Genomic DNA, 12,500 nt, shown 5'->3' on the forward strand with positions numbered 1-12,500 from the left:
CCTCCCCCCTCTTTCTCCGAGACTAGTTCCGGCTCCTGGTGTTTTCGTCGACCGAGTCCCGATGGTGGTTTCTTTGTTCACTGTAATTATCTTGTTTTGAAATTTTTATCACATAATTCGTCTTGGGGTACATCGGAAGGTAGCGCGCACCCCCGCCCGTGATTGACTTAGGTGGGGCTGATGATAAGGGAGGTGATGTGTTGATTTTGTTGCACGGAGGAAGGGGGGAGGGGAGGAGGTTCTGGGCGGGGTGGCTTCGGAGGTTGATGGAGCGTTGGGGTTTGAGGGGTTGGGTGGGGAGGGTGGGGAGGGGGGAGGGGGAGGGATGGGGTGTCTTCCGCTGCGTTGGTGATTATCATGAAATCTTTTTTTTTCTCCTATTGGTGGCACATCTTTTGATGGTGATATATCGTATTGATATTGAAACTACTATAAGCGTTAGTTTCCATAGGAACCAGAGCCTGTCAGTATGAAGGCTCATAAAAACGTTTTCATAGATTCTTTTCATGTTGTCTGACTTTGTTTTGTTTCCAGTCGAATAAACAATGTGAATTTATTTAAGGCTAATCGTCCCTTTGCTCCCCAGGTGCGAGAGAGACTCCCAGAGGTCCAGGACCCGAACGCTAGCAAGAACTCATCACCACGCACACATCTGCCCACCAGCTTGACAGCTTGAAGGTTTTCCAGCCCATGACGAGGTTCTAGACGACTTGAGGTAGACTGGGCACGGAGGCCTGGCCACCACCTGCCCTCAACAGCAAGTCTCAAGTGGCACGGCAGCGAGGTGCTGGTGCCGCGCGACTGTCTCTTCGCCTGCCGTCGGGACTGTAACATAACGAATAACGAGCATGTCGAGCAAATTTTGTGATATTTTATGCAGAAAAGATATATCTCGTGGCTCGCAAGAGCAAGTGAGCATATATATTTTCTCTCACCATGATCCAAAGCGATTTGAATGAAGCGTCGGATGGACCGCAGTGCAGCCGCGTCGAGACCAGCATCCGCCTCGCTGCTGAGGAGTCGGCCTTTCCTTCTCTACGCGGAGGCAGGGAAGGAAACGGAGAATCTCCCGCCGGGCCTCAGTCGGGCCTAGAACCGCACAACCGCCCACTTGGGTGGGCGTCGAAACAATATCCTCATGGGTGCGGAAAAGAACAGCTGATGTGGCCATCTTAGGTGTTCCTCAAGATGATGTGTGATGTGTTAACTGCTAAAGACAATCAAACTATCAAGAGTTTATCAAGATGAAAGTGAAGGTGATTGTGATGAAACTCTTTAACCATAGCGGTGGTTGTGAAGAAGATAAGTGGATAACGATAGGTTTCGATGAATAATAACTTCTGTTGTAAAGATGTTGTGATAGAGATAGTGCTGGAGACGAAGCTGGGAGAGACAGGACTCGCGCCAGCGGTCTCCAAGCATGATGTTCAGTGTGATATGCAGGGTGTCCCACCTGCTTGATGCTAGCGGGGCGGCCGACGACTCCTGTAGGCTCCACCCAGGGAGACTGCCGGGTGCTACGAGACGCTTAGGATGTGAGTTAGGATTCAGTGTGACGGTCCCTTTCAGCCTGACCGTGTGTGAGAGAGACGGGGTGAGAGTGTTCGACAGCTCGCCCGCCCGCCCTTGCTTCAGGTTGCTTCCGACCACGCGGGACGACGAGGGCAGAGGAAGCACAAGGAGTGGAGCTTACGCAGTGCACGAGGGAAGTTTAGTGGCAGAGTGAACTTCCTTGCTCACCCACGCCAATATCGCCAGTCGTGGAAAGTGTCATGGTGCTTTTCATACATTGTATAAATTCGATAGAATTACAGTTTTAGCAATGACCAGCTTATGTAACGCAGCAATGAACGTTTGTATTTTCATATGCAGAAAAGAAATGTCTACCCTCATTTTGTTGTCCCAACAAATCCGCGCATTTTTAATACCATCAGCCCAGGTCAGTCACGCAGTTATTATTTATCCAAAAAGAAGTTTAGCCTCGCATAACTGCACCGTATGATGAATGTCTGAGCAAATAAAACAAAGACTTCGATATTCCTGCTGCAGAAGTGAAGGCGAGACGGGATTCGAGTGGCCATTCATAACTGATTGTATCCCTTTGAAAAAGACTCTGCTTTCACACGAAATACCTGAAGGAGCAGTCAGCCGTGGAGTGAACAGACATTGTGGTGTGTAATTTGTTGAACTTTCCTTTACCCGTCGGCCGATGCTTAAATGCAACAGTCAGGCTGTAACCATTAGGCTGGTTCCTAGACGAGGTACTCTTTTGTTCATTGGTCAAGCCTCATTGTTCATGATTCATTTGTCAAAGCGTAAAGTGAATCGTCATAAATGGGACTGACAGAATGGGGCAGCAAACTGCATGCATTCTGCTGGCAGGGTATTCTTTGTGTAGCATCGCATGTGGACGTTATGACTCCAACTCTCAAGTAGTTGGTGAACAGCTAGTGGTCGCCTTCGTCGTGAGGTCAGAAGGAAAGAAGGAGCATGATGACCTTGAGCCACAAAAGTCATCGTCATCAGCTCAGAGGTGAAGGCGTTGTGTGCACGGACTTGCTGCGTACCTCGTGCCTGGAGACCGGAAGATATCTGCGTATGTTGCACACGCACTTGCACCGAGAGGGAAAATGTCTTGAAACCGTTACCTTGAATAAAGAGGGCCAGTTACTTACCCAGGCCAAATTACTCCACCAAGCCTTCAGGGAGTGAACGCTCGTCCTCACCAAATACTTGAGAATTAGGTTACCTGTATGTGTAAACTCCGCTGGCTGGCGTTTGTACATAATAGTTTATTCCTATGTACATACATTTTTTATGTCGTAGGTCTTACTAGAAACAGAGCCTTGAAGCAGTCGGCAGAATTGTTAGTTTTATATTGTAGTTCCGACTGGTTTATAATGTCACAATCACGTATGGACGTAGATCCCTTTTACTGTCTGGTTCATGTATTGAAATTAAGATTCTTTATGCTGGTTCTTGTTTCGTATATGAGACACTCGCCAGAGTCTTTATCCTGGTTCATCTATGATACTAATATTCTTAATGCTGGTGCGCGAGCGGTACCAAATTGCGCAGATTCGTCTTCAGAAATCGGAGTTCTCGAGGCTTGCTCAGCATCGTTCAGGAGCCGAGTGCGGGAGCGGGATTTGCCTCCTCTCGGGCGTCGGAGAGCCACGCAGTCTGGCGTCGCTGAAGGGCTGACTCGCGGACGTGGGCTGGGCTGTGGTGGCGGAGGGCCTGCGAAGACGGAGGGAATCAGTCACCCGCTACAGAGGCAGGCTTCGGTATCGCCAAACCAGAGTGGTTGCGGCTGGAGTAAGGAGAGGACTGCGGTGGACGCGGCCCGCGCACAGGGAATGCGTTGGGGCGGACGGACGGACGGAAGGAATTGTTATGCAGTTGTTGATAAATTTAAACAGGGATTCGGGACGCTTCGATTAAACACTACACTGTCTCATTACAGCTTCTTGAGCTTTTTGGCTTCCTATTTTTTCTTCTCTTATTTTCAGTATGGTGTAGATACATAACACTCCTCAAGTTCTTTAAGTATATATAAGGAGGTGTGTGTGTGTGTGTGTATATATATATATATATATATATATATATATATATATATATATATATATATATATATATATATATATATATATATATATATATATATACACATATATACATACATACATACACACACACACACACACACACACACACACACACACACACACACACACACACACACACACACACACACACACACACACACACACACACACACACACACACACACACACACACACATATACATACATACATACATATATACATACATATATACATACATACACACACATACATATACATATACATATACATATACATATACATATACATACATATATATACACACACATATACATACATACTTACATATATATACACACACATATACATACATACTTACATATATGTAATGTCAAATATCGCGTTTCTTTTGCGGGACCGATGAATTGGTAAACTGATTAGCTTTCAATCGTTGACGCAGCCGAGTATGAGGTCTAGTTTTTTTCACGTAAATTTGAACCGGACTGCCGCATGAGCCAAGCAGGATAAAAAGATAACAAAGCAATTATTATATTTTGTTACTAAATCAACCTTGTCTCGTCTTGGTTACGTTTATCCTTCCTTAGTTTCATTAAATTCGCCACAAAGTTTAGTTCTCTTGGTCCATTTTTTTTTTTTTTTCTCAGCCGTTTTGGTCGTATTTGCACCATTTGCTTATCTTCTTCCTTCGTTTATTTCTTTTCTTAACCTAAACAATAAGGCAAGACTGATGAAATACGTACTTCGGCCGTATGAAATGCGAAAATAATCTCAGCCTGAAAACAACCATGATGTGAAATAAAGCGAAAACACAAAGAGCTTTCTGGACAAGGACGCGAGTGAGCATTCTAAAGATGTGATCGTTTAGGTTTATTAAGTACGATGAGAAATGAAGTTAGATTCTAAGCATAAATTTTATGGACAAAAAATGATAAGACGATTGGTCCTTTTCAATGCAGGACTGAAACAAATGTCATTGTGTTTAAAACAACAGTTTAATCATTATATATATTTTTCTACCGTATGATATATCTAAATTTCCCTCTTGCGGTGCGTGTACATTTATGAACTCGTGCACTGCACTCATCTCTTTTCAACAAAATTTCAGCAATTTCGATAAAACAGTTCCCGTACTCCAGCCACTAATGTTTATCAATATAAAGAAATATATATATATGGATTTGTTGGCATTGTTTGCAAGATACAGCAGAACCTGAAATCGAACTCGAGCGAAGCGGTTCACGTTTGGTAATTGAGAAACATAGGTGTTATTAAGGCAAGGTTGTGATGCGGAGGAAACAAGGCAACGTAGCCCCGAGTGGCATAAGGAGAGGTCGCTAGATCAACACTGTAGCATAGTTTTTACTATACAGAGCTTGTACGTTAGTTCCTCTGTGCTGTTTGTTTTTTGAGTTCCATGGAGAATATTGTATTCCTTGTTGTATATAGTGTATAGGATTTTATGTCATCAAGTACCAAAATGACGAAGCATCGCCGTCTGTGAGATTGGGAGCGTTGTGTCGTAGGCTACACCGGAGATTTTATATTTTCTGTACTTAATTTAAGTTAACTGTAAGCGCGGCGTGGTCGTCATTTTGGTTTGCACCGTAAGGACTTGCGCGATTGGCTTCCTTTTTTATAATGGAAATCTGCGAGAGAAGACGCGACTCGCCGTTCATATACATAATCTGATCGGCTCGTGGAAGCTTTGTGATTGGTGGTATAGACAGGGCATCCAGTATAAGCCCTGACGCACGTAGCTTGGTCGCGGCCGAGGGCTGGCCCGTGCCGGCAGCAGCCGCGGCCGGCGCTGGGCCTCGGCGGCGGCGCCACTCCTCGGGATTTCCTGGAAGTGGCCGGCCTGGCTGGCGAACCTTTGGAGGGAAAATGTTAAAATTTGAATATCTTTTGTTGTCAGTGTTGTCAATGATCTCTATATTACCTTGTTATGTTGCACAGCGCAAATGATTTATCTTTATTAAGTTTTGCATATTCTGAGTTAGCATGAGAAGGATGTGTCGACTGAGACAAGTTTTGGAAAAGTGAAGGTATGCGAAAGACTTCTAGAGAATGTGTAGATTGCGATGGAAGGGAGAGAGGACAGGAGGAGGAGAGTTAACTTAACATTGGTGTCTTCAAGTGTCAGACGGAGAATTCATGAGGCTACGATCACCGCAGTGTAGCGGCAAGATCTCAGGTTACACCTAAACACAGGGCGCATTGCTCTGCTGTGTAAGATATCGGCATGCAATTTGCACACACAACCATAATCTGTAATATATGGATAATCTATAGAAACACGTTGTCTTTTTTAAATCAATATTTGTTACATACAAAATTATATATGTTATAAATGTAAAATGAAATCCGATATGTAAATCAGTTGAGTTGTATTTACTCCAAACGGATAAATGTGGTACAAAAACAGACACGTAGGAATGGCATAGTGGACGGGAAGAGAAAGGTGAGGATCGTGTAGCTTTCGATGTTGTCATCTGTTGACTGTACATGCAGCCAAACAATAAAACGTATGAAGTATATCTGTGTTTCTTTGTCGCTTACACCAAGGGTGAATAGTGCTTCTAAAAAAAGAAAAAGAAAAAAAAGAAGAAAAAAAACAGAAAAAAAAGATTCAGACAAGAAGAGGCTCCAGAAAAATACGTGAGATATATTCATGTATCATTTAAGCAATTATTTTGTTCGCGTGACGGATACGTGGAGTGATCTCACAGCAATAGTCAAGATAGTAATGATATGGAAAATGTTGCTCATAGCAGCAATAAATCATTTTTATGAATATAAATAAGAAAAAGATGATTATCAGAAAAAGTAATAATAACGAAGAAAATGTCAATGATAGTAAAAATAATATGACAATAGTAATAATAATAAAGAATGATGAGAATATAGATAATGAGATAATAACAAAAAATATAGTTTATGATAGTGGTTATATTGATAAAGTTTGGAATGATAATTGTTATGATTATGGTAAGAATTGCAGTATAAAGTGAAAATAATCACAAATAGTAAGGATTATAATAATGAAAAAAATATTAATATATATGATAATGGTAATTATGATGATGAAGATAGTAATAGTAATGATGATAATAATCATTGTGACTATAAAAATGACAACATCAATAGTAATAAAGATAAGGATTATGATGATGAGCATGATAATGATTTTGATGATAATAATAGTAATAATAGTCATCACCACATTAATAATAATATTAATAATGATGATATTATAATCATTTTAATGATTACAAAGAAAATGCTATCATTACTACTTCTGCTTATGATAACAGTAGTAACTTATTATGAATATGATAGATATAATTTAATTCTAAAGTAGACATGAATAGTATTCATATTCCGATGTGCTGTTGAGCAAAAACGGATCTAAAGGTGCGTGACTATACTCCAAGATGATTATCCAATACATTTATAGATTAGCTGTTGCTGAAATTGCAAATGCTGGAATTATTTCCCATCCGCTGTGTATGGAAAAGACAGGAAATAATTTTTAAGTTTAAGAATGGCCTCTCAGGCAAATGAAGTGGCATTTATCATCAACGAGGGAGGCCGTTTGATAAAGAAAAAGTATATGATGTTAAAATATCGCGCGCTACAAATGATCAGACCTTTAATTGTGTCTGGCTGGTTCATATTTCACTAATTATTTTGCGTAGATACTTAAAATTCCTTTTTAATCCCATCTGTCGGGCTGTTTTCTTTGCTTATCCTTATTTTGCAATCTATTCCCTTTTTTTCTATTTATGAAAGTAACGGAGGAGGAGGAGGAGGAGGAAGAGGAGGAGGAGGAGGAAGAGGAGGAGGAGGAGGAGGGACGAGCGAAAGACACCTCAGAAGAAACAAATTAGGTTCGGCGAAGCATCCGGGGCGACAGAATGATTGGGGACTTGAGCGCAGAAGGTGATTTGAAGTCCGGGATGACGGCGACTAATCAGGATTATTGGTACTCGTTGCCTGGCGCACCTCCCCGAGATCAAGGCGCTCGGGGCAAAATTATCCCCCCCCCCCCCGACCCCCCGAGGAAAGAGGTTCAAATGAAGGTGAAGTAAATTGGACCGCAAAGATGTAGGGCGCGGGGGGCCGGTTCGACAAGTGGGGGAGGGGGGGAGGGGGGGAGGAGAATGGGAAATGCAGGGACAGGGACGATAGAGAGACAAGTTGGTATGACATGAGTAATGAACAAGAATAATGGATAAACATAACAATGTGAAATAAACTGGAAGGGGGAAAAGACATGCTGATAAGACATAAATAGGAGCATCAAAGGGATAAATGATAAGACAGACTATAAGGGTGAAAAGACATGCTGATGAAGATATAAGCAGGAAATGTAGAAAGACATGCTTATAGGACAAACAAGAACATTGAAGGGACATAACAATAAAACATGTACAAGAACAATGAAGAGACGAACAGACATGGTGGAAGAACATACAGGTCAATCACAAATACCAGTGCCGGACATTTGAATATTGAGCAAAGTCTACGGGAAATGTCTCCCTGATTCAATTAACCATCCTCATTATAAGGAGTGATTACCTTTAAATAGTGAAAAAGCAAACTCATTTGTGATGACCTATGGTCCGAGTTGACTATAAGGCAAATCTTCACAAGAAAAACTATTAGTTGGGCTCCTAATTAGTATTGTTTTTTCAACATATCCACATCATCACAAGCAACAGATTCATACTCATTATGTTCTGCATCTTCAGCCCAGTCTTCCTCAAAAGCACAAGCTCAGATCTCAACAGATTTAGGCTTCAAGCACGTGTGTATGTGTGTGTGTGTGAGTGTGTGTGTGTGTGTGTGTGTGTGTGTGTGTGTGTGTGTGTGTGTGTGTGTGTGTGTGTGTGTGTGTGTGTGTGTGTGTGTGTGTGTGTGTGTGTGTGTGTGTGTGTGTGTGTGTGTGCATGTGTGTGTGTGTGAGTGTGTGTGTGTGTGTGCATGTGTGTGTGTGTGAGTGTGTGTGTGTGTGTGTGTGTGTGTGTGTGTGTGTGTGTGTGTGTGTGTGTGTGTGTGTGTGTGTGTGTGTGTGTGTGTGTGTGTGTGTGTGTGTGTGTGTGTGTGTGTGTGTGTGTGTGTGTGTGTGTGTGTGTGGAAGGGCATATATAGTATAAAGGAACAAGAACGAGAAACGGGTGGTATTAAGAAATAGAAAAGAAAGAATGATAGAAATAGATATGGAAGCGAAAACGGAGTTACTACAAAAAGGGTGCAAGGCCAGTGAAAGTCACAACAAGCCATACAACAAAGAGAATAAATGTTTATTACTTGTGCACATATTGTATAAAAAGCATAGAGAGTATGACAAAAATTGAAGGAAAATAAGAGAGAAAGTGGTGTAACATAAGTACAACACCAGGCAACAATAATAGTCTAGAAGGGTAAAGTTCTATGTGTTTGTCATTTTGTTTGTGTGAGTGTGTGTGTGTGTGTGTGTGTGTGTGTGTGTGTGTGTGTGTGTGTGTGTGTGTGTGTGTAGACGCATAATTAACCAGCCATAATCTTTGAAAATATCCAATAACATCCTTTTAGTAATCGCAAACCAAAATAGACTCCTGGTTTTCACTCTAACACAATGTCTGAACTGAATACCCTCCCCCCCTACCCCCACTCCAGCCGAGACTCAACACCGAAGAAAATAACAACAAAATATGTATCGTAAAACCCGAAGGCACAATACCCCTCTCCCCCTCGATGTCAACACGTGACGTCACAGTCCGGAAAAGTCGAGATCTTTGCTTCTTCAACAACTCGGTATATAATTGGATGTCTCTGGCTGACTGCATCCGTGTTGCAGGTTCGCGCTACTATTGCTCAATGGAAACTTGTAGCCATACGATTATATATTTAATACGAGTCCCTGGGAATACTTGTGGTAGTACATGATTCCATTACCTTGAAATTCATCTCTATTTAGAAATGGGTTCTCTTGTCATTATTGAAATAATAATAATGATATAATTGTTAATCACTCTCTCATTCCACGATTATCTCTGTCATCACTGTTATTAGTAGCATCATTAGCATCATTATTACTTCCATCGATGGTTATGATTTCGGGGAGAGGATAAACCAAGTCTCATTTTAGTTGGTTTGTCACCAGAACTATGCAAAACGGTACGGGTGGATTGTGACGAGAATGGATGTGTGAACTCAGATCGCAGCTTGTCCTCTTGGAAAGGGGTTTGCAGTATACTTCATTTTTGTGGTAAATTTTGAAACTGACAATTTCTCTCTCTATCTCTCTTTCTTTCTCTCTCTCTCTCTCTCTCTCTCTCTCTCTCTCTCTCTCTCTCTCTCTCTCTCTCTCTCTCTCTCTCTCTCTCTCTCTCTCTCTCTCTCTCTCTCTCTCTCTCTTCTCTCTCTGTCTCCCGCTCTGACTGTCTATCTCTCTCTCTCTCTCTCTCTCTCTCTCTCTCTCTCTCTCTCTCTCTCTCTCTCTCTCTCTCTCTCTCTCTCTTCTCTTCTCTCTCTCTCTCCTCTCTCTCTCTTCTCTCTCTCTCTCTCTCTCTCTCTCTCTCTCTCTCTCTCTCTCTCTCTCTCTCTCTCTCTCTCTCTCTCTCTCTCTCTCTCTCTTCTCTCTCTCTCTCTCTTCTCTCTCTCTCTCTCTCTCTCTCTCTCTCTCTCTCTCTCTCTCTCTCTCTCTCTCTCTCTCTCTCTCTCTCTTTCTCTCTTTCTCTCTCTCTCTCTCCCTCTCCCCTACTCTCCCTCCCTCGCTCTCGCTTCCTCTCCCTCCCTCCCTCACTCCCCCTCCCTCCCACTGTTGACAGTTAAAAAGGCTCCTGCTTCGAGTCTGTATAACTGCTGACTGATTAATTATTTTCTTCCATCGATGTGATTGACGCACCCATAAGAATACCGAGTGATGTGTGTGAAAAGTATAAGTGATATAAGTATCCAAAAAGCTGAAGAAATAAATGAAAAAGAAATCAGAAACCTCACTCTTTTTGTATCGTGTCAGCGCATGCGCAGTGGCCAGCAACAACCTCCCGATATAGTGAACAATGCTCTACTATGTGTGCTTAATAAGTAATATAGTGAGGAAATAGTAAGACCAGAAGCAACTGTGAAAAATGTCAGGTAAGGACAATAATTCTGACCCTGTGCAACAAGTACAACCGCTGCAAATTTTCGTTGCTGAACATATTTGCAAGACGAACTGAACCCTCTCTGCAGTAACCGTCCCGTGAGTATTTGAATAAAAACTTTCATTAGAGAGACCTTCAAAAATGCTGTCGTGAGTTAGGCATTACTAATGTGTAGGTCACAAAGAGTAAATAATTTGAAATGATACTTGAAAAATCTCAGTGTAAGCCGCCCCCGACGACGCTGCCAGATGTACGCGAACGATCTAAAGAAGTGGCAATGATGGCCCTGAACATTGAAAAAAATGCTGGAACTAGAATCTAAAGATAAGGAAATCGAACAGCTGTGCAGAGAAGTTCGGATGCTTCAGCAACGCGTGAGCGAATTAGAGAGACGGAGGGAGAGTGACGAGCGGCTGCTCAGATTAACAGCCTCTGCCCAAGTACCTTCCCCCAACGGTGTCTCCTTCCGGGGGACACGCATCTCGGCTGCATCATGCATCCGATCTTGAACGAAACTGCCTTATAAGAACTATCGCCCGCGCGAACACCCATCTAATCAGAAGCTGGGTGGCCGAACCGGAAAGACTCCTTGGCAATTTAGGTTCCCTCATTAGTGATTTAAGACTTTAAAAAAGCGAATATAGAAGTATATGCCTGTCAACTCCGTGCCACATGCATTGTTGAATATAACGATCATCTCAGATGGGGAGAAACCACAGACAGATCCAGTATTAGACTTGGCACAGGTGAAACGGATATATTTTGCTTCGATATGCAAGGTGAAAATCTGGTTCTAACTTAGATACATTAGGTACTATTAGGTTAAGTGTTATTGTCAACCAGTGCCCAGCTTAAGTTATGCCCTGACCGGGATGATGCTAGGAAAAATTCCACAACTATTAGTAGAGAGAAACCTGCAAATCTGCGAACGGATAAGCGACAGCATCTAACTACCCCCCCCCACCCACCCCACCCTACAAATACTCCTAACCACCCCTCAGCTAGGCGCGTTAGGGGGGGCCCACCCGTCGTTGGCCGTGTAACAAGGCAACAGTAGGGGTATGAGGAAGGCAGGGCAGGGGTAGAACAGCGGGCACAACCCTTCACACCGAGGAGGGGGCCGGACCTAGTAGGGGAGGGCAGGGGCAGAGCACTAACCCCAGCCAGGGACCCCGACCACTCTTTCGTGGATGGTAATCGTAGGTATGGAAGCTTCGATTACGGCAAGTATAATCATCAACAAACTAACTGTAGGCGAGACCAATTGAGTCACAAAAAACAATTATGCCGTTATTACAACGAGGATAATGGCGAGGACGATTTCGCCAAGAGAATGCAATTGAGCACATTAATGACTAAAGCCTTCTAGCTAATTTTGATGAAATAGATCTAGTTAGAGAAAGTAATCGCCACCCAAATATTTCTTTCTGTACGAATTTTTGAATATATGTATGATGTTTTTAGGACTCTCTCACTTCGTAATAAATTCTTTTACGTTTTAGTTGATTTTAAGGATATTTTTTCTATCTAATAACAACAAACAACAAGATAATTAACAATTCCAAGTTAACACAGACGATTAACAAACTTTAACAAACGCTTCTTGATTTTATTGTTACTAATAATCCGCATACTGTATTCTATTCAGATAATGTACCTTGCCCTGTTAAAGATCACGACCTTGTTACTGCCATGGTAGATTTAAAGATACCTAAAGACAAGCCTGTTGCTAAGTCTTTTAACCAAATATCTTTTGTA

General features: G+C 42.3%; 1 protein-coding gene across 1 annotated transcript in view; it reads left to right on the forward strand.

The window, feature by feature from the left end:
- Nucleotides 1–6,144, forward strand: part of foxo (forkhead box, sub-group O) — a 331,295-nt gene extending 325,151 nt beyond the window's left edge. The window contains 1 exon segment of the mRNA XM_086552588.1: nt 587–6,144. The gene's annotated coding sequence lies outside the window, so the exon portion shown is untranslated.
- Nucleotides 6,145–12,500: the final 6,356 nt, after the last annotated feature.

The sequence above is a fragment of the Penaeus japonicus genome, unplaced genomic scaffold (genome assembly GCF_977035675.1).
Source record: "Penaeus japonicus unplaced genomic scaffold, GWHDUDI00000001_assembly GWHDUDI00000027, whole genome shotgun sequence".
In the NCBI taxonomy this organism is placed as follows: Eukaryota; Metazoa; Arthropoda; class Malacostraca; order Decapoda; family Penaeidae; genus Penaeus; species Penaeus japonicus.